Source organism: Ambystoma mexicanum, chromosome 6q (genome assembly GCF_040938575.1).
Source record: "Ambystoma mexicanum isolate Mex_15411 chromosome 6q, UKY_AmexF1_1, whole genome shotgun sequence".
In the NCBI taxonomy this organism is placed as follows: Eukaryota; Metazoa; Chordata; class Amphibia; order Caudata; family Ambystomatidae; genus Ambystoma; species Ambystoma mexicanum.
In genome coordinates, this window is record NC_090937.1 from 545284043 (window position 1) to 545309989 (window position 25947).

Consider the following 25947-nt stretch of genomic DNA (forward strand, 5'->3'; position numbering starts at 1 on the left):
TAATTGGTGGAAATGTCCTCATCGCATATGCGCGTCTGTGACGTGGGTATAAAAGGTACACGTAGAACGCCATTTCCTTGTACGTGCTTTTCGTGGAGAGCAAGTGGGTGAATTCTGTACTTCTTGTCGGTTCACACGCGAATTACTTCACGGCGTTTCCAGTTCGTACTCCCTGTTACCTGTGACAGCTTTTTCTTTTTTCCTCTTTTTCCTGGGCCTGTTACCTCAAACAGCATTCCCTTCTACTGTTGTCCTGTCTCCTCAGACAGCGTACAATTCTTCTTTTGGCGGGGGTGTTGCCAACGCGCACACGTGCATATTTTTCACGCTTTTGTTCCTGGCAGACGGTGAGTCGCGCACGTATTTAACATCTGTGCTTGCCCCCTGTGTCGCGTACCCCTTCAGAGGTCATTCTAGGCTGCGTGTGACACGCAAACGTTCATTCTTGTGTTTCTGGGTGCCACAGCATAGTGCAGGTTTATTTTTCCACGCACGAGGTCTAGGAGGGGTTGCGTGCACCTTACTTCGCTTTTTTGGGGTGCCTGGCGTTGCGTGACCTGTCATCTTTCCCCAGGGGTGACATACAGCCTTGCTAGAGCACTAGGGTACGATTACCATCTGGTACCCAACCCCTTTGACCCCCAATTGCCCAGGACAATGGTTCACATCGACTCCCATACGCACAATAACATCAGTGCCATGGCTGGAAGGCGACCAAGCCGTAAGGGTGGCAAAGGTGGCCGAGCCCCAAGTGGTGGCCGTGGTGGATCCAGTAGGGGATGTGGCCGTGACTTGCAGGGTGCCCCTAGACCCCCATGTGTGGAGGAGCAGTCAGGGACACCCATGACCCCCCCCTGGTTGAGGTTACTGTGGCTGACACCATCCATGCTCAGCCCTTGTTGGACCAGCCCACTGTGGAACCAGACCTGGCACAGGGTGACTCCATGGCTGACTTCCAGGTCAGCGGGTCTAGACCACGTGCGCCGGTGAACGTTGGTGTCATCAGGCCATGTGGATCAGGGGCAGCTAGGTCATCTGCTGCCCCGCGTAGGCAGGCTGGGGAGGCTGCAGGGGCAGCTGCGGCTCCATCCACCCCACCTCTCACACACCCATCCAGGACAGTGTCGGTCCGAATCCATCATGCTAACATTCCCCCTGACACCATCACACTTGAGCTAATGCCTGCACCAACTCCCATGCTGAGTGTGCAATCCCACGCTCCTGCCCCTAGTGTCCAGAGCGGAGTAGGACACTCAGGATCCCCACCACCTTCCAAGCGGAAGAGGAAGAGTGCTCGTCCAGTAGAGGCTGATGCCCCAGACACGACTACACAGTCCGGCCCGTCAAGGAAGCCTAGCTTCAATGAGGCTAGACTGAATGCACTTGTAGAGTATGTGTCCGCACATGACCGCGACCACACCTGCACAACATCAGGCACACTGGTAGACCATTGCGGACATCATAAGTGCCCTTGGAATCGTGAGGCGCACAGCTAATGAATGCTACAAGCGCTGGAATGACCTGAAGCGCAGGGCAAAAAATAAGCTGGCCTCAAGTAATGCCGCAACTCTAGTGACAGGAGGTGGGTCTCCAGCAGACGACATAGAACTCACTCCACATGAGCAGGTTGCTGGGACCTACGTCACGGAGGAACAGATCCAAGGCGTGGGAGAACTGGCAGATTACGAGGCATTGTCCGGTGAGTGCACATGCATGTGTGTGTCATCCATGTGCATGGTGTGTGTGGGAGGGCTTCTGTTTTGGTGCCAGGGGAGGGTGTGTGTGCATGAGTGGTTCGGCTCACCCATGTGCCTCTTCCTATACATTCTTGGCACCAGCATTTGTGTATAGCAGCATCCCTTCGGCCAACATTAGACATCCAGCCCAACACCACGCCAGTTGCCCTTGGAGTGTCATCTTGCCACAACACTGTTGCTTATTTACCTCTGTTTATTCAGGCAGATTGTTTGCATACCACCACTTTTACTGGGGATTTCACAGTCCTATTGTCACATGTCTGACATGGCTATGGTACAGTGGACTGGCTCAGTTTCCTGGACATGATTAGTTTAGACATGTCCCTGTGCTATAGGACCATTTTTGACTGGCAGCTGCAGGTTAAACATCTGAACCATTACAATGAAAATAATCAATTATATGAGCAAACTGGACTGAATGAACAATTGGTGACCTCCTCTCCCTCTTCACTTCATGGCTAGGGTACATGCCATCTGTGTGATGGCATGTGTATTTGACCTGCCAATCACTGGCCAATGTGTGATGCCACTGCTAGGCAGCATGCAGCAAATGTGTTCATCTTCCATCTTGGTGTCATCAATGTGTGCCATCTGCCTCCCCATCACACGCAGTGACGGTGCATGCATGGGAGTGTTTTAATCATGTGGGACATGTGTCAATCAAGTACTGTTTCTGTAGCCTCTCAGCCCTAATTGTGTGCCATAGTGCTAATGCCTGTTTCCATTTGTTTTATTTTATGTCTTTGCAGGGGAAGACGCACTTGATACTGCTGGGGTTGTGGAGATGGTGCAGACCCAGGAGGGGTATGAGGGCCGACCGACCACCAGTGAGGGACGTGGTGTGGTGGTGGGTGAGAACCCACAACTGCTGCAGGTCGTGCTCTCAAGGGGTGTCTCTGGCTGCACATCCCCTGAGCTGTATTCAGGTGTCGATTCGGATGATGAGACCTACGTGCCGTCGCAGGTGAGTGTTCCTGGGAGGGATTCTGTTCTGTCCGACCCACCTGCACCAGGGTTAGAACCCTCAATGGGGATGTCAGTGTTGGCAGGTACGCCTTTGGTGGTTACGGATGCAGGGTCACACTCCGCAACATCTGATCCTGTTCCTGGGCCAGCAGATCAGAGGGGGAATGCAGTCCTGCAGCCTCAGGCAGTGCCGGCACAGCAAGGCGCAGTTCGCCTTGCCCCAGACAGGTGTGGTGCCCGCCGACGTGGTGGCCGTACGTCACCTGGCAATACCGCATGGGAGCAATCCATTTACGGTATGGCAACCCAACAGGCAGCATCATCAGAGATGATGGCTCAGGCCATGGATAGGGTGGCCACTTCCATTGTCCCCCCCGAAAGGCTGATGGAGCGACTACAGTAGGCAACTGACTCCATCTGCCAGTCACACAGGGAGGACATGTTGGCGTCCGACAGGGACAGGCAGGCGGCACTGGCAACTCTGCAGGAAGCCATCTCCATAGAGTCCCAGGGCCACAGGGAAGCCCTGAGGTTGGAACTCCTTCACCTCAGGACGACTCTTGTTGAGCTTGAGGCTTCAACAAACCGAAGGACAGAACAGCAGCTGGAGCGTCTCACCCGTATGCTCTCAGCTGATATGCAGGCAACTAGGGCGGAGGTCCGGGCATCCCGTGAGTTGTTGCATGGGGACCTCCGCACACTTATCCTCCAGAACGAGACCTACCACACCTGCATGCTTGCAGCCATGGAGGAACAGACTAGGGCTTTGCGTGGGCTGCCTCCCATAGTGCCACCACCTCCTGATGCAGCTGCAGAGGGTGAGGATAGCGACAGCAGTGATACTCCCACAATAGGGTAGCCGTGTAGGCCATGAGCCCATGGAGGTGTTTTTTTTCCGCAAGATCCACACAGGTGGGTTTTGGTGTGCACCCTGTCCTCGGACCTCCTGGGTGGCCTCCAACCACCCCCCCCCCCCGGGCCCATTAATGGCCATTTTTGATTTTTTTTTTCTTTTTTTTTTTTTTGGGACAGTGTGTTGCCTTGTGTGGCTCCCGTGGGCATACGCTGCATTGTGGCTGGGCACATGCAGGCTTGTCATGGATTTGGTTCAGATGCTTGGGTTTTTGTCACTCACACCCCTCCTGCTTCCCGTTTCCATGGGCTTGCAAAGGGTGTGCCCAAGTGACATTGGGCCTCATTACGACCCTGGCGCAGTGGGTTTACGCCAGCGGTATTCGCGGCGGACCCGTCCGCCCTACTACGAGTTCCCGTAGCGCCATGGAGCGTTTTCCGCCTGGTTTTTCCGGGCGGAGAAATCCATGGCGCTACGGGACCTTGTTGTTAATTACGCCACCGTATTTTACGGTGGCGTAATTAACGCCTTCCCCACTCCCATTATACCCTATGGGGCAAAAATGGCAATGGGGAAGGGTGAAATGGGGAATGGGGATTTACCGCCCCGCCAAGGTCGGAATGGGGCGGTAAATCCGCCAACCCCCATGGCGCTATCGGCAGCTTTCCGCCGTGCTCCATGGTGCATATTGCACCACGATTTCCGCCAGGGTCGTAATGAGGCCCATTGACTTACATGGTGACATTGGACTCCCATGAGCTGTGTGGGCAGTCTGTAGTCAATACTGTGTATACATTCATAGTGCATATTGTTGTTGTATTGTACACTGCATGGTGTATTGATATGTGCCTCTGCATCCATCTCATCCTCCATATTGGCAGGTCCATTCCTCATGTCTTCACAATGCGGTCCACCTTGGAACTGGAGTCCATGTTGTAAGCAGTGCACCTACACTCTTGCGTGGCGCTAACACTGTATACTTGGAAGTGTTCAGAGGGCTGTCATCATCAGGTGGTGAGGCTAGCTAATTTTTAAGTCTGTAATGTCATGTTTAAGGTAGGTTGGAGGTTGTGTAGGTGATTGGTATTCTTGGTAAGTATTTGGTAATGTGGGTTGTAGGTCCTGCATTACTGTGAGCATTTCATGTGTGGACATGTTTCCATTAGGGACACTGTAGCTGGTGACACTTGGGGCATGTTGTGGGGATTAATTTCTTTTCTCTCACATTGCATGCCATGCCATGGTGTGTTGTGTGGCTGTGCCGGGGAGGGGGTGGGTGACATGGCACTGTTTTCATGTAGTATTTTGCGAGTGGGTATTCATTTCTGCAGCATGGAAGTGTCTTTTCATGACACTGCATTGGTGGTGTTTGTGTAGGTAGGGATGCACACATTGTGACACTTCCACATGAACAATCTCAGGCTGCTATGGTTCTGACAGTTGACAGTCCCTTTGTTCGTCTTAATTGTCAGGTCGAGTCATCATTGCTTATCAGATGGTATGTGCCCGGCCTGTGTGCACTCCACTGGGGTGTGATTTCTATGTGAAGTAATTAGCCACCAGCTGCGTACGGGCTGCCTCACCCAGTGCCCTCTCCCCTCCCATGCGCAGCGGCCGTGCATGTGGTTGGGGATGTGGGGGCACCACCATGTCCACAGCCAGGCCACGGCATGTTGCAACATTGTGCAGGACACATGCTGCCACTATGATCCTGCACACTACTGGGGGCGCATATAACAGCTGCCCGCCAGAACGGTCAAGGGAGCGAAAGCGTGACTTGAGCACTCCGAATGTGCGCTCCACTATGCCCCGGGTTGCAATATGGGCTGTGTTGTATCTTACCTCTGGAGGCGTGATGGGGTTCCGAATTGGCGTCATCATGTGGGTGCTCAGAGGGTAGGCACTGTCCTCTGGTGAGGAGGTGATGGGCATCATTAGTGGTGTAGTGACATAACTCTGCATCTGACATGCATGCATGTGCAGTGGCATTCATACTCACCAAGCAGCCATGTATCGCCATGCCGCCCAGCTTCTAGGTCCCGGCTTAGGGTAGACATTCGGTAAATGAAGCTGTCGTGGGTGGACCCTGGATAGTTGGCATATACTGAGGTGATGATTCCCTTAGCATTACATACTACCTGCACGTTAATGGAATGCCAGTGCTTGCGGTTCCTATAGATGTGCTCAGATGCCCTGGGGGGACGTAGTGCCACATGGGTGCAGTCAATGGCACCTAGCACTTTTGGGAATTGTCCCACATCGTAGAAATCGAGGGTGGCAGCCTGCCTTTCTGCAGGTGTCCTGGGCAGGTATATGTGCCTACGGACTGATGGGCGTGCAGTGATGATGTTCAAGACCTGGTGTAGGCAGCGTGACTGCGTGGCCTGTGACACCCCACCCACTATGGCACTTGTCCGCTGAAATGATCCTGTGGCCAAGAAGTGCAGTACATTGAGGACCTTCTCCAGGGGGCTAAGTGCTTGGGAGCACAGGGTGGGTGATGTGAGGTCATCCTCCCACTCACTGACCAGGTCCAGTATTATGTGTGGGGGAAACCTGTACCTCCCATACACCTGATCATCAGGCATCCCAAAAAGGCTGGTTCTGGTAGTGAAAATTCGGGCCCTCACTATCCTCCTCCTCCTCCTTTGGTAACCCACGGCCACTGCTGCTAGGAATGGTATATTCATCCTGGCGTATGAGCTTGTTTGTTGTTTGCGCGCACTTTTATGCTGCGCGGGTCGACGTACGCCTGCTTCAGGCTGGCGTACGTGTCTCAGGATTGGACCATTTATTTTTCGAAACTTCGTAGGCGAACGTGTGAATCTTCCCGCCCACCCCAGGAATACACGTAGCACGCTCTCCCAGGCTCAGTCGCGGGTAAATATTCCCGCCCACCCCTGGAATACATGTACCCCACTCTCACAGGCCCAGTCGCGTGTGGAAGTTCACGCGCACCCCGTAGTACACGTACCCAGGCCAATGGCGTGTGGGACTTCCCGCGCACCCCGAAGTACACGTACCCAGGCCAATCGCGTGTGGAAGTTCACACGCACCCCGAAGTACACGTACCCAGGCCAATCGCGTGTGGGACTTCCCTCGCACCCCGAAGTACACGTACCCAGGCCAATCGCGTGTGGATCTTCCCGCGCACCCCGAAGTACACATACCCATGCCAATCGCGTGTGGGACTTCCCGCGCACCCCGAAGTACACGTACCCAGGCCAATCGCGTGTGGAACTTCCCGCGCACCCGAAGTACACGTACCCAGGCCAATCGCGTGTGGGACTTCCCGCGCACCCCGAAGTACACGTACCCAGGCCAATCGCGTGTGGAAGTTCACGCGCACCCCAAAGTACACGTACCCAGGCAAATCGCACGGCTGGGGGGTGGGGGTGCAGGGGGACATGTGTGGGAGCCTGGTGGAGGCTGCTCCTGCACTGCTAGGGGGTGGGGGTGATAGGGGACATGAGTGGGGCCCTGGTGGATGCTGCCCCTGGTGGCTGGCGGGTGGGAGTGCAGGGGGACATGTGTGGGAGCCTGGTGGAGGCTGCCCCCGGTGGCTGGGGGGTGGGGGTGCAGGGGGACATGTGTGGGAGCCTGGTGGAGGCTGCCCCTGCACTGCAGGGGGTGGGGGTGGTGGTAGACATGAGTGGGGGCCTGGTGGAGGCTGCCCCTGGTGGCTGGGGGGGTGGGGGTGGTGGTAGACATGGGTGGGGCCTGGTGGAGGCTGCCCCTGCACTGCTGGGGGGTGGGGGTGATGGGAGACATGAGTGGGTGCCTGGTGGAGGCTGCCCCTGCACTGCTGGGGGGTGGGTGTGATAGGGGACATGAGTGGGGGCCTGGTGGAGGCTGCCCCTGCACTGCTGGTGGGTGGGGGTGGTGGTAGACATAGGTGGGGGCCTGGTGGAGGCTGCCCCTGGTGGCTGGGGGGTGGGGGTGGTGGTAGACATGGGTGGGGGCTGGTGGAGGCTGCCCCTGGTGGCTGGGGGTTGGGGGTGCAGGGGGACATGTGTGGGAGCCTGGTGGAGGCTGCCCCTGGTGGCTGGGGGGTGGGGGTGGTGGTAGACATGAGTGGGGGCCTGGTGGAGGCTGCCCCTGGTGGCTGGGGGGTGGGGGTGCATGGGGACATGTGTGGAAGCCTGGTGGAGGCTGCCCCTGCACTGCTGGGTGGTGGGGTGGTGGTAGACATGGGTGGGGGCATGGTGGAGGCTGCCCCTGCAGTGCTGGGGGGTGGGGGTGATGGGAGACATGAGTGGGGGCCTGGTGGAGGCTGCCCCTGCACTGCTGGGGGGTGGGGGTGGTGGTAGACATGGATGGGGGCCTGGTGGAGGCTGCCCCTGCACTGCTGGGGGGTGGGGGTGATGGGAGACATGAGTGGGGGCCTGGTGGAGGCTGCCCCTGCACTGCTGGGGGGTGGGGTGATAGGGGACATGAGTGGGGGCCTGGTGGAGGGTGCCCCACACTGCTGGGGGGTGGGGGTGGTGGTAGACATGAGTGGGGGCCTGGTGGAGGCTGCTCCTGGTGGCTGGGGGGTGGGGGTGCAGGTGGACATGTGTGGGAGCCTGGTGGAGGCTGCCCCTGGTGGCTGGGGGTGGGGGTGCAGGGGGACATGTGTGGGAGCCTGGTGGAGGCTGCCCCTGCACTGCTGGGTGGTGGGGTGGTGGTAGACATGGGTGGGGGCATGGTGGAGGCTGCTCCTGCACTGCTGGGGGGTGGGGGTGATGGGAGACATGAGTGGGGGCCTGGTGGAGGCTGCCCCTGCACTGCTGGGGGGTGGGGGTGGTGGTAGACATGGGTGGGTGCCTGGTGGAGGCTGCCCCTGCACTGCTGGGGGGTGGGTGTGATAGGGGACATGAGTGGGGGCCTGGTGGAGGCTGCCCCTGCACTGCTGGTGGGTGGGAGTGGTGGTAGACATAGGTGGGGGCCTGGTGGAGGCTGCCCCTGGTGGCTGGGGGGTGGGGGTGGTGGTAGACATGGGTGGGGGCCTGGTGGAGGCTGCCCCTGGTGGCTGGGGGTTGGGGGTGCAGGGGGACATGTGTGGGAGCCTGGTGGCTGGGGGGTGGGGGTGGTGGTAGACATGAGTGGGGGCCTGGTGGAGGCTGCCCCTGGTGGCTGGGGGGTGGGGGTGCAGGTGGACATGTGTGGGAGCCTGGTGGAGGCTGCCCCTGGTGGCTGGGGGTGGGGGTGCAGGGGGACATGTGTGGGAGCCTGGTGGAGGCTGCCCCTGCACTGCTGGGTGGTGGGGTGGTGGTAGACATGGGTGGGGGCATGGTGGAGGCTGCCCCTGCAGTGCTGGGGGGTGGGGGTGATGGGAGACATGAGTGGGGGCCTAGTGGAGGCTGCCCCTGCACTGCTGGGGGGTGGGGGTGGTGGTAGACATGGGTGGGGGCCTGGTGGAGGCTGCCCCTGCACTGCTGGGGGGTGGGGGTGATGGGAGACATGAGTGGGGGCCTGGTGGAGGCTGCCCCTGCACTGCTGGGGGGTGGGGTGATAGGGGACATTAGTGGGGGCCTGGTGGAGGGTGCCCCACACTGCTGGGGGGTGGGGGTGGTGGTAGACATGAGTGGGGGCCTGGTGGAGGCTGCCCCTGGTGGCTGGGGGGTGGGGGTGCAGGTGGACATGTGTGGGAGCCTGGTGGAGGCTGCCCCTGGTGGCTGGGGGTGGGGGTGCAGGGGGACATGTGTGGGAGCCTGGTGGAGGCTGCCCCTGCACTGCTGGGTGGTGGGGTGGTGGTAGACATGGGTGGGGGCATGGTGGAGGCTGCCCCTGCACTGCTGGGGGGTGGGGGTGATGGGAGACATGAGTGGGGGCCTGGTGGAGGCTGCCCCTGCACTGCTGGGGGGTGGGGGTGGTGGTAGACATGGGTGGGGGCCTGGTGGAGGCTGCCCCTGCACTGCTGGGGGGTGGGGGTGATGGGAGACATGAGTGGGGGCCTGGTGGAGGCTGCCCCTGCACTGCTGGGGTGTGGGGTGATAAGGGACATGAGTGGGGGCCTGGTGGAGGCTGCCGCTGGTGGCTGGGGTGTGGGGGTGATCGGAGACATGTGTTGGTGATCAGTAGTGCAAGGTGACATGTGGGTTGGCTGGTGGGCATGGCCATGGCGGATGGGTTGCCTGTGGGACATGAGCAGGGGTGCAGGGTAGTACCCTGTGGTGTGGGCTGCCTGCAGGGGCCGTGGAGGGTGTAGAGGGAACACCTGGGAGGACCCACATGACCAAATCATGTGTAGCATTCCCCGGCACCACCAAAATACACGTACCCTGCTGGAATTGCGTGTGAATCTTCCTGCACACCTCGGAATACACGTACCCAGGCCAATCGCGTGTGGAACTTCCCACACACCCCGAAGTACACGTACCCAGGCCAATCGCGTGTGTAACTTCCCGCGCACCCCCACCTACCCAGGCCAATCGCGTGTGGAACTTCCCGCGCACCCCGAAGTATACATACCCAGGCCAATCGCGTGTGGGACTTCCCGCGCACCCCTACCTACCCAGGCCAATTGTGTGTGGGACTTCCCACGCACCCCGTAGTACACGTACCCATGCTAATCGCGTGCCGAACTTCTCACGCACCCCGAAGTACACGTACCCAGGCCAATCGCGTGTGGAACTTCCCGCGCACCCAGGAACACGTGCACACGCTATTTTTCACACAGCGGGTGTCCGTGTTTGTCAGTGCCCCTTTGCACCTCATTTGTCCTAGAGGGCCACTATATGGCCCATTCATCATGGCTGTATATGGATGCTTTTTGTTAGCGCACATTTTGGCTTTCTTGTGGCGTACTTGTTTGGCCCTGTGCGCGTCTTTGACCGTGCGCTGGTTTGCCCTATTCGATTCGATGAATACGGGTTGTAGGCGAGCGTGTGGGCGTTACGCGCACTTGCCTCCTGTACTTCCCCCGTGACGCCCATATTTTCACGCGTTGTTCCCCATTCCGAGTATTACGCCCCGTTTTCCACCTACTTTTGTGATGTGCGCCGCGCTATGTGTGATTTCACAGTGGCCGTGGCGCACGCTGTTGGATGACCTGAATCGCTGTGCGCTGGTTTCCCTGTGATTTTCGCACTTGCACTGCGATTTTCAAACTTTTCCTGCGATTTGCACGTTTTGGCACCTCTGCGCAGGAATTTTCGGTGCACATTATTTCCATGAATCGACCCCTAAGTGTCTGTTTCTTGCGATTTGGATTGGAAGTTCTGCTCATGATGTATTTGTAGTTAAGCTTTGACACACTTTAGAAAGCATCATAGAGCCTTATACAATTGAAAAAGAGCAACATTGTGAATAGGTATTGATCAGAGCTTGTGTGTGCTTGATAGGTTTTGCTAGTAGTAGCGACCATATAGTGTTTTGGATTCATTAGGGATATAGAGCAACCTTTGACCATTGGTAAAAGGTAGCTGAAGTGTCCAAGAGTGAGCTAGGGTAAAGTGTAGTGTTGCCGTTGTAGGACTGTGCGCCACAGTAGCAATACCTTGGCCATTTTGGATTAGGCCTTGCAACAATCAGAAGCTAGAGATTTAGGCTGCTTGTTGGAGCTATTGCTTTGTCCATTTAATTAGAATGTATGCATCCTTCCCGCAGCCAGTGAGCAGACTGCCATGGTTGGGGATGAAATTGAAATGTGCAGCGCAGATGGCAATTAATTGTGTCAGGATGAGCAGCGTACTTAAGCTGCAGAATGGAGGTTGGATTTATAATATTAGATTAGTGCTGCAGCTGTGAAGGATGAGTTTCATGAGAACAGGGCCTGGTAGTGGGCAATGTCAAGTGGTCAAGTTAGGTTTTGATGAAAGTGCCCCAGTAAAAAGCAGCCAGACCATTTGAACTGAAGAGGTTTTTATTAACTATAACAAACAAATACAAGAAATTAATTCCTAAGAGCGGTGCCTCCAACATGTTTTTTATAAGCACCTGGTTCCCAAGAGAGATAGAGTAGGGGCCTTGTTAGGGGTAAAGCGTGTTCTCCAATCGGAGTTGCAAAAGCAGATGCTAAAGAATACAGCTACAAGGTCAAATGAGCCATTCGGCAGTGCTTTATTGTCTGGTCTCATGAAGTAGCCATTGTGTCACCGGATTGGTTTAACCTCATGGTCCACACTAGCTCCATGATTGGGTCCTCTCGGGGGTATGCACATCATGAGCTGTCTCAGGTTTTTACCTGTGTATAATGAACCAATCACATTACAGTGTTTCCTGTTCATGGCATAATTGGGATATCATGTAAGGGGTTGTATTTAGAAATGCACAACCAATGGGGAGATGAACTATAGGGGATGTTTACATTTTTGTTTTTAGGTGTTAGCTAATGGGGCACATGGGATTATGTTTTATCTGAAATATTTTGTTTATGCTAATAAGCCATTTTTTTCAGTTATAAAATATGTAACTTTCAAGCGTGGTTTCAGTTGTCAGTTGTACATAACTGATTGACACTCCAGGCTGTATTAGCATCTAATAAAACTTTGTTCTTTCAAGCTGTGTAGTGATTATTGACCCATTCTACAGTGATTTTTAATCAATCCTTTTTTGGGTCTGCCATACAGAATTTGGTGACCCTGGCGTGATTCCAGATCATCTGTGTGTCTGGGGACTTCCCCGCTGCACATCCTGGATTGCGGCAGCCTTCTGCAGTAACCAGTCCGTGTTTACGGTCTGAAGAGGTCCACAGGTGCTGATTTCCTACCTGATCCTTGGAGTTGGGTGCTGTCCAGAGCTGTGCAGCCACTTGGAGGGGAGCACCACATTGGAGGAGCTCAGAAGAATTCTTCAAACATGAGTGCACTCTTACTGGAAATACAGAAAGTTTTAGTTTGGGTGTGTATAAGTGTGAGGAAAGGCCACATAGTGATAATGTTTGAGTAGTTGGAAAATGGATCTCCCCAATTGCAATGAAAAATAATGTCATAGTAGTGTGATAGTGATAAATGATAAGAATTGAAATGGTCAGGGGTGTTGCTAGGTCCGGACAAGATCCATGGCTATGCTAACGTCTGGATTGTCGGGACTGTTGGTACTCAGGTATAGCAAGCCTTTTGGCTCTAGCCCCTGGGCTTCTGCATGGGGCTACAAAAAAATGATGCAGGATATAGACCCCTCAGCCCTCCCCTAGCAACACCTCTGGATATGGCATATGTCCTCTTAGAAGAGGCAAGACAGTGCTGTAATTGAGGTGATGGTCCTGTAGAGAAAGACCTTGGTATCCCTCCTTCCTATATAATGAATGTGTGAAGAGGGTAGAAGTCCCTCATCTTGAGAGTAGGCGACAGAGGAAGGGTCTACACCATTGTGTATATAACAGTGTTTTTATTTAATAATTGTGTTAATAGTTGTTTATATAGTAGTGTGTTTGGTGAAGGATGATGATGATTTAGTTATGTTGATAGGGGTTAGGGTTTGGTGAGTGTGTGAATGTAAGTGTTTTTTAAGGGAAGCAGGGTTTTGATTTGTGATTGTGGGAAGAGGGAGGGGTTTTGTTGTGATGTTAGGGGTTTTGAACAAAGAAACATCTGGACCAGTGATTGATATATTTAGAGCTTTAGATAAGTTTGGACTTGAGAACGAGTATGACTAACCCGATGGAGCACATGTATGCAGCGCTGCTGTGGTATAAGGAAAATAAATTGAAGTATCATCATGAGTGGGTTCTGGGGACTGAAGGAAACATTTTTAAATCTTGGCCCTAGGTGGGCACGAATGACAAGGTGATTCTTGAGCATATATATAATAATTTAACATAAAAATATTAAAGAACAAATGTAAAGAGAAGGCAGCACATATTCAATCTACGGAAGATGTTTGAAGATTTAGGGAATGCACCTGATTACAGCAGGTATAGAATAGACATGGCTGAGATAACCATTGTCGCCCTAATTTCCCCCGTGCTTATGGTTCCTTTCCTTTACAGCCAGCTGCACAATTTACCAAACCCCAGTATGCATCCCCCACTGAGCCTAGAAAGGGAACTCCAGCATGGCATAATGATAAAACAGTACAGACCTGCAGTGTGTGCTGCCATTCACCCTTGTCATCTGCTCACCCTTGGCCCCTGTCCCTGCCACCCTGGATTAAAGAAGATCAAAAAGCACTTGACATCACTGGTGTTGCTGTGGTTTCCCATATGCAGCCCTTCCCCTGGATGTGCAGGAGCGGTCACGTGAGGATCATGTGACTGTTATTTCAGGAAGTACTACTGAGCTTCCTTGGTCACTCTGTGTGGTGTGCGGTACAGACCTGCAGTGTATGTTGCCTTCGCACCCTTGTAATCTGCTGCTTGGCTCCTGTCCGTGTGACTCTGGATTAAAGAAGATCTAATGGCACTTGGCATCACTGCCATTGCCAGGGGCTCCTGTGTACGGCCCAGCCTCCTGGATCCGCAGGCGCAGTCACGTGAGGGTTCCATGACTGCTATTTCAGGAAGGCCTCTGAGCATCCTTGGTCGCTCTGCATGGTGTGTGGTACAAACCCGAAGTGTGTGCTGACCAATCAGTCTTGTCATCTGCTGCTTGGCCCCGTTATTGTCCGAAAATGTTGAAAACAATATGCCAAATGTGTGTTTACTGTGCATTGGGGAGAAACAAAAATGCTGAATCTAAAAATACCGAACAAGCGAAGGAGGGGTGTGGGGGTGTCCCCCGCTCCCCTTGTTCAGTATTATGGGTTCAGGGGCTGCTGGGGTGTCCCCCGTTACCATGGGAAGGATTGCAGCACTGGTGCAGAATAAAGATTTCAACAAAAAAAGGAACCTGCAACGGACACCCCCCACCCCCAATTTAGGGGAAGGAGACTCACATTGCAAGGGGACGGATGAGTGGTTGATCTGTTGGAAGTGAAGGTAAGTGAAAAGAGGTAAAGGTAAGTAGGGAGCAGGGGTCGTGGGTAGAGTAAAAGTGGCACAGTGTGATCCATGTGCTCACTGCACGCTGCAGTTTCTGGATCTGAGATTTTCAGATTGGGTAGCTTTTCTGCTTCCTGATGTGACTTGATTCTTCATTCATCATGCTACTAGTGATCTCATAGTTACCTAATTGCTACACTCTAGCTCTTCTCCTTTTCTCAATGTCTCACCCCATTCTTGTTCATATATCCTGCTTTTTACATCACCAATCCTGCCTCGTCCAGGTTCTAATCTGATTTACACCCCTACCCGGTCTCCTTTTCCCTATTCTGTTGGTCTCTGGAAAGCTAGATCATTGTGTAACAAGCCTGTTGTCACTCTGTATCTGTTACAGCAGCTAGGCCTTAATTGTCTTTGTCTTACTGAAACATGCATTTCATCCTCTAACACAGTCACTCTGGCTTCTCTCTTTTCCACTTCCTCTAACATTTCTCACACACCACACACCACGGGACGTGGTGATGGGGGAGACATTCTTTCTCACTGTTTCTGGTTACATCAGGTATCTCCCGGTCCCTCTATCACTTTTTCATCATCTGAGTATCTTGTTGCTTCCTTTCATAAACCTCAGACAATCTCTTTATTAAAAATCTTTCGCCCTCCTGGCCCTCTTCTCTCTTTAATCTCAGACTTTGATACTTTACTTTCCTCTGTTTTCCCTTCTTATTCTCTACTTTTTGTACTCAGTGATTTCAATTTGCATCTTGATTCTACTCATTCTTTGTCCACCTTTCTTCCCCTGCTGGGTTGCCACCACCTCTCAGCTCTCGACTTTCCCCCATCATATTCCTCTGGTTCTTCTCTTGATCTTATATTTTCCTCTACTCCTTGTAACATCCTGGTTTGTTCTTATCCTGTATATTCCTCAGATCACCTTTCCCCCCTTTGCCTTTACCTCCTTCTACAAAACATATTCGCATCGTGATCTTTGCTGTGTTGATTCTTCCTCTTTTACTTCTACTCTTCTTCTCTCCCACCTATTCATTCCTTTGCTAATCTTACTGCTGATCCTGCTCTGGAAATTCTACAAACTTCTCTTACCTCCACTCTAGACTCTCTTTAACATTTTCATCCTTTTACACCTTCCCGTAAACCTCCTCGTCCATGGCTTAACCATGCCCTTCGTAATTCTCTCCAGAACTTTGAGAACCGGCTGAAAAAATCACGATCCCTTCATGACGTTCATCTTCCGTATTCTGCTCACTCTTCGTATAATGTTCTTCACTATCAAGCAAAAAGGTATATTTCTCCTCCTTGACCTTTTCTCTTTCTAAACATCCTCATCGACTCACTTAGCTCCTTAACTCCATTCTTTCTCCTCATCCACCAATCCCTCTCTATCCTCATCTTTTTTCAGCTTCTGATCTTTATCACGATTTCAACACTAAAGTCTCTAATTTTTGTGCATCATTTCCCCCCTATTCTGCCCAGTTGCTGGCCCTTCATTACCTTATGTTTGCATCCTTTCCTTTAGTGCCTTTTCTCCTCTTACAGATATTGATACTGCTCAGTTCCTCGCTCATGCTTATCCAACTACTTCTCCTTCTGATTGTATTCCCTCTCTACTTATTCCATTAATATATCCTAATATGCTCACTTTCCTTACTAATCTTTTTAATCGCAGTCTCTCTTGTTTGCTTTTTGACGCATATTTTAAACATGCTACTGTAATTCCTATACTAAAGAAATCAGGTGTCCATGAAAAGATCAAAGAAAAAAATGAATGGGAGAAATGTTTGAATTTAGGCTATACAGACTGACTGTATATCTGAAAATTTCAAACATTCTTTTTTCCTAGCTTTTCTTAGACAGTTATACATTTCTGAAGTCTGTGACACCAGACGGTGTTTGCACCCTAGGCATTTAGTGGTGACTCGGTTTTGCTGCTGCAGCTCGTTTATCCGTTGTTATTGTTGGATTTGTCCGAGTAGATCAGTTTTTAAGGGCATATCCTCCCACTGTACAGAAACGTTATGAATTCTTTATGGTTCTAAATCATAATGTGTTTAACCCTACACACATGAGCATTTTTGATGTAAGAAAATTAATAATAAAGATTATGTTCCAGGGTTGGATTGGGAATCCAAAAGAGACCCTAGAAATTATTTTCAAAGCGCCCCTATATTTCACATTTTCTGCAAGCCCAACCCTTTTCCTATGAAAAAATATGGAAATAAAATAGGCAACCACACAAACGAAGCCCAGGGTGCAGAGGCCCATGAGGAAATCTCCAAAGTTCTCTGCAGGCCAGTCCAACCGTGTTAGGTTCAGTATGGTGGACAGCAAATCATGTTAACATGGGAAAGAATGTTTTATTGTTTTATTTATTTTATGTTATTCATTTGGCAGATTATGCAAATTCTGAAATTATCTGGTTCGCAGTTTTCAGTCATGGACATCTCACATTTGGTGTTTTATACGGATACCAAAGAAATCATCACTGGATCCGTCTAGACCTGCTAACCAGCACCCTATTGTGTTACTTCCTTTCCTTTCTAAACTCTTAGAGAGATTCCTCTATTCCATTGAAAGTCTGCATAAATAACTGGTTGAACGATAAACCCCTCCAATGAGCTACCATCCGTCTGCATCTTGCTACCCTCCCGCACCTCTACTTTGCCTTTCTGATGCACTTATGTTATTATTCTTATGATTGTTGCTATTTGGCAAAATGTACCTTGTTGTCAGACCGATCTGTAACCACTGGTCCTCCCATTTGCCACTGCACCGTACTTTACAATGACCATGACCTTTTATTACTGCACTGTACTTTACCATGTATGTAACTCCTAGGTTTCTCCAGCACCCAGTTACCTCAGGGTTCACTGTGCGATAAAAATAATAAACAAAATGCAAAATACAATTCCCAAATTTCAACCTTTTTTCTTCATTCCCCTACCTTCCTCTACTCCAATCTAGGTTTAGGTCTGGTCACTCTACCGAGACTTCTCTGTTGTATGTCTTGGACTTTTTGTTCACTGCTGGGCATAATAAACTATCCTCTATTCTTATTTTACTAGATCGTACTGCTGCTTTTGACATGGTTGATCATCCCAATCTGCTATCTACACTTTCATCTTTGGGTATTGAGGGTTTTCCTCTCACTTAGTTTAAATCCTATCTCTCTGGCCATACCTATTCTGTTTCCTGGGCGGGTCAGCTCTCTCCACACCAGATTCTTCATTATGGTTTCCGCAAGTGATCAGTTCTTGTACCTATTTTATTTTCTCTCTAGACCATTCCTCTCGTTTCATTTATCTCTTATCTCTTCATAGAATCTGTCCTGCCACTTCTACATGGGTGATTTTCAATATTTTTCTCTTTTTACGAGATAACTTATTCTCTCCAATCCAATTTTTCTGCTTGCCTTTCTGTCATCCAAGCATGGATGGCTTCTCACTTTCTTCACTTGATTTCCTCCAAAACTGACATTCTTTATTTCCCCTCTTCATCCCCATCCCCCATTTACCCCTTCTTCTCTTTTCTTTCCCCCACCTAGCTTACTTTTCCAACCTCAGCTTGTAGTCTCAGAATTCTTTTTGATTCCTCTATCTCCTACTCGTTCCACATTTTCTTCGCTGCCCGTAATTATCGATGTATCCTTTTAGATCCCTGTTGTGCTCTCCCTTTTCTGTCCTTTCAAACCACTAAGCTTATTTTCTCTCGCATTGACTATTGTTCTTCTCTGTTGATTGTACTGCCGCCTACTCGTCTGGCTGCTCTTCGTTCTATCAACAATTCTGCCATTCACTTACTTTTCGCTCTTCTATTTATGCTACTCTTTCTTCTGCTGCCATCCTGTCCACTAACTCTCGTCTTCTCTTTCACTTCCTTTCTATTGTTTTCAAATGTGTTAATGGTCTTGTTCCTCCCTATCTTGCTTCTCTTGTTTCTTTATAAGTTTCAGTCAGATCTCTTTGTTCTGAATTCACTTGTCAGCTGGTTGTTCCCAAACCCCTCTACCTCATCCCGTTTCCACTCGTTTTCTCTTTTGGCACCCTTTCATTCAAATTCCTTTCCTCTTCTAATTCATTCTTCTTCTACTTATTTTCTCTTCTGTACTCGGCTCAAAACATATGTCCTATCCCATTCCGCTTCTTCATGATTTACATGCCTCAATGTTCACATATACTAATAGTTGTGATGGCACTTTGGAAAAAGTGCATTATAAATCACAATGAATTAAATGAAATTAAATGAACACGGGACCCATTGATTATGGAGGTAGAGAATAGGGCGCAGAGAGAATTAGAAACAGCGGTGACGAAAACGGAGGAGAAGCTAGCTTGAGCGATTCAGGGGAGATGGGAAGGGTAAAGCACTGGAACAGTGTATTGCATTTAAAAATGTAATATCTTTGATTCAAAGATGGAGTCTGGGTGAAATGCATGGTGAACATTTGACTCCAAGCCCCAGTGAAAGCCTATTTCTGAACACCACTTTCATTTGCTGAAGCAGTAGAAAAACTATTTGTTTGGTGTTCAGAGAAGGTTTGTTTTGCATTCCGCGAGTAGACAAGAGCAAGTTCTCTCGGTTCCTAAAGCGAAACAGAGGGTGTTAACGTGTCAGTGGATTTGTGCAGTATACACCGGCCCGGTAGTTGTGGAATTGTATTGACAGTTGACCTCTCTGGAAAAGTACTGAGTTGTAATTGTGTATATTAGAGTGGGAAATATCAGACAATGCTGGAAAATAAATAGTCGGTTTTTCTTCTGCTGGGCTGAAAGAAGGTTGATGTATCTTCTTATCCAGTCCATTCCCATGGGGAGTGTCTCTTTGCCAGCCTGGTTTAGGATGTTTTCCAGTGAAGGTCCTGGCAAAGATGAAGTGGTAAACCAATGGCATAGGTGATGTATTTTTTTTATTTATGTCTGCATGTTTGTTCCGTAACATTTGTTTGAGTTAATCCTGATTCTACAGCCACGGCCTGTCTCTTAGGTAGCTTGGTTGAATTCAACATGAGCCAGCGTCCATCTTCCTACTATGATCATCCTTGCCATGCTATATATTCCTCTATAGCAAGATACTAGATGTTTTCTTTCTACCTTGCGTTACTGCGTATTTACAGATATTGGTCAGTAAGGTACTTCATCTTCTTTAAATCCATGATTGCATTAGCTTTAGGTACATGTCACTCTTAGTGCTTTGATTACATGGTTACTTCTAAGTATTTTCATATCGTTTCAGCATTTGGTTCAAATATATTCTTTATGACATCACTTTGTCCCCCTCAGATTTCACTTTAATGTCTGTCCAAAATATCCATTGATGCATTCTGACATCTTGGCAAGCAACATCCTTCCATATAGCAATCTTCTGTGCGACATTCTTCAACACTTTCAATGCAAGGGTACATTCTGTATAGCTGTCTGAGTGCATAACATCTCTCATACACTCAATGCAGCGTGGGAACAATGTCGGCAGTCCCATGTATTGATCTTCTCTGACTGTTCTAATATGACAGCAGTTAGGGGTTGGGAACTAGCGAGATAGTGTCTACCTGCTCCTCTAGATCCCCCCATGTCAAATCCTCAACCAAATTATCTTCTTCATCATTTAACAGCAGCTTCTCTTCATCCTGCTTCTTCTTTGGGATCCAAATCATTGTCACCGCCTCAGGTGATCTGCATTCTGTATGTGTTCATCCACAATCCAGATCATGTGACAGCACACTCCAGAGGGTGAACAGAATATCCAACGTCCTACATATCTTTTCCAATCCTTAGGGAAATAGAACGTAGTCCCTGGAGGTTCAAGGCCACTTTTCTTTATATTCACACGGTTACTGACTGCATTTTGCATCTGCTCACCGTTTCAGCATCTATATCAATCATTATCTTCATCCCAATAGCTTTCATCGCTGTCTTCTGGCATTGTCCAAAGATGATCCTTACAAGACAAAATCCTTGCAATACCAACACTAGCATCAATCTGAGTATTTTGAAAGCATCGGCCAACCAGGTTGGAATCCATGATAACAGAAATGAAAACCTGTCATCTCCTGCTGTCTCATCAGCTTCATCTTCCATCTTCGTATGCAAAGTCACCAGCATAGTTATTGCTTCTGTCAAGGTTCCATTTTCTCCATCATGGGACGGTGTGAATGTACAACAAAAAGGCCCGACCTTGGCACACATGCCTCCTTCCACTGATGTAATTAGGTCAAAGACATACCTGTTCTGGACAGTTATCAGCCTGGTGGCTCTCAATTATTCTCTTATTGCATTAAATCCTTTTATTGTTGCATTAATCATTTGTAACAGCTATCATCTGGTAATCTACATCAGCCACCTGGTGTTCACTGTAGTCTGGAGTCCTGGCAGAAATATAGATGTCATTATAATTGCTTTCTTGCTCATCTGGAATGTCTCCATTGGCTTTCATTGATTTTGACAAGAAATAGTTCTCCCTTTTCAGCCGGCGAACAATAACCAACCTCTTCCTTCTCTGGTGTTCGTTCATTTTTGGAAATTCCTCAATATTGAGATAACTTTGAGGAATCACTAATGCTGGAGCATGTATTAAAACAATAGAACATGCTCCTCCCCAATCTTTAGGCTACTGAATGTAAGCTCTGGATCCCCATGCACAATATCAGTCCATTAGTACTGCAGATACTCTTTTCATTCCTCGGACCTCGATTATCTGTCCACATCCTTTGTTCTCTCCAAACAGAACTGAGCGTTCATTCTTGAAGCATGTTTTTGCATTCTTCAATGGTATTATGGATACTGGTCCTCCTTTGTTGTTGACCCATGTTAGTAGCTTCTAATACTTGGCCGAAGACCACTAGATGGAGGGACCAAGAAGGCTGCATGAGTTTGGAGCGCTGCATCCCGCCAGAGCAAACAAACATTACATTACTTTTAAATCCCCTGAATGCAGCCCGATGAAGAAAACACACTGTGGGACTGCAGAATCACCCTGAGGACCATGATTAGAGGGTCTGCGGCCGTTGGGGCCGCAGTCGAGGAAGAGGGTGGAGTGATAGTGAGTGCCCTGTGCGCAGCGAGACACCCACAGTGAAAGACTGCCACTAATCACAGCGAAAGGGAGGGGAGCCTCTCCCGCTCACACCCGTGGGCTTCTGGGCAGCGGCTTCCAAACCCCTCACCCAAACCCGGGCCTCCAGACAGCGGCTGCCATCAGATCAAGGCATAGTCAAGAAGCCTCGGTCCAAGCAATGTGACGTGGGAGAGGGCCCATCCCCGCACTGGGGTGAGCAGAGAAACAGCCAGGGGGTATCGAGGCGCATCAAAGTGGACCTGCCAGGGCATGAGCGCAAATTAGTAAGTGCCTACTCACCCCCCACAGACACTGGGAGGAAGAGGACTGGTGTAGGGCGAAGGTGCCCAGCAGCCCAGCAGGGGGGAACAGCAGGGGCCAGGTACAGAGGGGAGGAAGTGCATGGCCTACAACAAGGGAAAGGAGCCCAAGAAGGTGCAGCCAGAATGCAGTTAGCAGACACCCACTGGTGAGTGTCAGAGACTGAGGGGTCAGGGGAAGAGCAATAGCATCTGGGTGCAATGGTGGGGGCAAGCACAGCCCACAACAAAGGATACGACTCACAGGGGGCATGCTGGACAGCAGCAATTCAGGTTTCACGGGGACCCGGAGCCACAAGAAGGGCGTTGTAGTAGAGGCCTAACTGACAGGAGGCCCAACGCCATCTAGAAACACCCCTCCAAAAGATAACTGTAGGAGCCAGGGACGAGACACTGCTACGCACCGAGGAAAGCAGTGAAGACCTGACAGGCACCCCTTGTGCAGACCCACTGATTTACAGTTACAATCCAATACAACAAAGGCGGCAGGAGGTATGGATATATTGCAGCACAATGTGCAGTCTATCCTCATGGAGCAAAAATCATTCAGAACAGAGGTACTGACCTCCCTGGTATCTATTGTGGACAGGGTCTCAAAGGTAGAAGATCGGGTGGAGACTTTGGAGCACAACCAAAGGTTGTTCGACATTGCCGATGTGCAACTGGAGGTCAGGGTAAAAGCACGAGAATGCAGGGAGAGGGCAGTAAAGCTCAAGTTGGACGAAGTGGAATATGGAGAGAGAGGAAATAATCTTAGGATATGGGGCCTCCCAAGTACAGAACCAGAGACCCCAAAAGATTTCAAGCTACTGTTGGCCCGCCTCTTGAAGCAGCTGCTGAGGATAGAGACAGACAGGACAATCCGCTTCGATAGGGTCCACAGAGGAGCCAGGGTAGCGAATGGCTGATGTTTAATGTAGCCAAGTGCATGTACCACAGCAACAAAAAGGAGATCCTGAGAAAAGCCAGGGAAGTGAGCAACATAGAATGGGAGGGGGCCACAGCGACCATCATTCAGGACTTCATACCCTGGAACAGAAGAGCAAATGTAGACTCCGGTCGGGCTGACTCTGTGAGAAGGGGGTCCGATATCGATGGCGCTTCCCATTTGTGCTGTCCTTTAACTACCAGTGGGGTTTTCCACAATGGGCTTTTCCACCACGAGGAGGTGGAAGAAACCAACGTCCCCGACGCCGACGACCGAGATACTAAACTCCAATACCGACTCAGAAACAATTCCTATATTCAATCTAGCCGGCATACCACTTTCAACGCAGAAACATCCGTCCTCAGCAAAGGCTTATCATTCGTACCAACAGGTCCCACTGACTGGCACGACTCCGAAATGGATTTTCGAACATTTCTACGCAAAGTAAGGCTACAAACATTCTTTCATGAACACAACCTAGGTACGGAGGAAGATGAGAAAGACTCTGGGCTACATAATCCCTCTTCATTCACGCCTTCAGACAGCCAAATACCCACTGAAACCCTCACCTTTGAAAGATGCATCTTGAATGACTTCACCAAACTACAAACCAAAACAATCAAGACCAAACACAACCTAAGTTTATCTGAAAAACAAGCTTTGATGTCGCTACAGAAAAATAAAAACATTATCATTAAGCCTTCAGATAAAGATGGCGGCCTGGTCATTATGACCATTGACCAATACAAAGATATGGTGCTGGCACTACTTAATGATACAGATAGTTATACTATCCTTTGTAAAGACCCAACACAAGAAATCTGCCAAGAGATCCTAGAAACCGTAAATTTCGCTTTACAGCGTGACTGGATCACCAAAAAAGAATCTGAATTCCTAATCAAACCACGAGGAAGAACCCCCTGTTTTATGCGCTTCCAAAAATTCATAAGGATCCCACTAACCCACCAGGCCGCCCGATAGTCTCTGGCTGTGGTTCCATTCTTGAACCACTCTGTAAATTCATTGACTTCTTCCTACAACCCATCAGTACATATACATCTACCTACCTTAGGGACACTACAAATACCATTACCATATTTGGGGGCATAGATTTTGACCCCACCAAACAACTTTTGGTAACTATGGACATTAAGTCCCTATATACAAGTATACCGCAGGAGGAAGCGATCCAATGCATATGGACATGGCTAACCGCCGAGCTCCCAGCTGACCGGACCCCCACCAACTTTATCCTTGAATTAATGTCAATAGCACTACGGAAAAACTTTTTCACCTTTGACAATTTATTGTACCTACAGACAAAAGGTACCGCCATGGGCGCAGCTTTTGCTCCCAGCCTAGCAATCCTGTTCATGGCCAAATTCGAACACGATTTTGTACTCTCTAACGTTAACACATGGCAGCCCCAGATTAGCCATTGGAACCGATACATAGATGACGTGATTTTCATATGGACCGGTACCACCCCCCAACTAATGTCCTTCTGGGCCTGGCTCAACACATGCAATACTGACATTCAATTCACCATCGAGCATAGTGCTTCTGAAATCAAGTTCCTGGATCTGTCCATTCAACAAAAAAATGGTAAACTCACATGTAATCTGTATCGTAAACCCACATCCAGGAACACATTATTGCACTACTCCAGCAACCACCCTACACACGTTAAGGACAACCTTCCATATGGACAGTATCTCCGAATACGTAGAAACTGCACAACACTTGAAGACTTTAATTACCATGCAGACAATCTGACCTCCCGCCTAAAAGTAAGAGGTTACCCTAAAAAATAGCTTGAGCAAGCCAGGAAAAGGGCACGAAACAGTAACAGAGAAACCCTTCTCGAGTTACAACGCGATACCCAAGACACCAAAGAAGATCGCCTCACGTGTGTTGTTACCTTTGGAACCCACACATCACAAATAAAGAAGATCATCAGTAAACATTGGCACATAGCACGCCTCAACCTTCCAGAGGAACCAATTTCCAGATTTGCCTATAAAAGAGCAAAAAACATCAAGGAACACTTAGTACACTCCTAATTCCAGCCAAATAAGAATCCCACACGAACTTTAAGACCACTGCAGGGCCATCACCCATGCGGCAATTGCGTGGCTTGCCAATTCACAAAGAAAATGAGTAGTTTCCAAATTGGACAACGCAAATGGATTTTGAGGGATCTCACTAACTGCAAAAGTCAGAATGTGATTTACTGTATCGAATGCCCCTGTGGACTTCGGTAGATAGGCAAACCACAAGAGCAGTCAACATCCAGATCTCGGAACACAGATCTAGAATCAGGTGTAAGAATCTTACATCACCCCTAGTTGAACACTACATGGAGGCAAACCACACACCAAACAATCTCTTCTGGTGGGTAGTTGAGAAAACTAAGGGGAGCCCCGATATCCAACAAAGCCTCCTTAGAAAAGAGTCCAGGTGGATACATCGATTAAACACCTACCACCATGGCCTCAATGAAATTTTTCAACCAGCAATATAACAATTATGCCGTATGTTTGTTTCAACGTCTCTGGCCATCACTACTGATTAGACCCCCCATATGCACACAAGCTTTAATCAATAAACTGTGACTAACAAAGCTCTTGCTTTTCTCTGTTCTTGTCATGTATATATTAAAAATACGCACAGAGTTACGTATTCCTCCTTTTTGCCTCTTTGCTTAGCCCACAACTTCACATGAGACAGACAGCAACACTTTCTCCACACTGAGGCAGACTGTAAACTGATACTATCCCCCAGCATGCTCGAGTGATTTTGTCTCGGGTCGCCATGACAGCGATCAACTACGCGGCTCAGCGCATGCGTGATCATCACGGCCCCGGCAATTTAGAGCAGGCAGTAACATTCTGCACACACCCTCGAACCAGACGGGACGGGTGAGACGAGCCTCCAGCCACTCCCTCTCCCAGCAGATGCTTGCTGAGTCATGCAACAGGTCTGAAAAGCAATGCAGCGGGTAAGCGTGAAATGGGTTTTTGTCCTTTTCCCCAGGCACGCCTTCACCTCGCATGCAGCTTCTAATACTCCATGCCACCGGCCCGCTCTCCACTCAAAATTCTTTTCGCAGCCCATTTATTTGGCACTCCGACCTATGTAACTGAGTTCAAACACTCCAGACCGGCCGCCGCACTGCTTCTTGCAAACCTCACGTGCACACGGCACCGTGTATG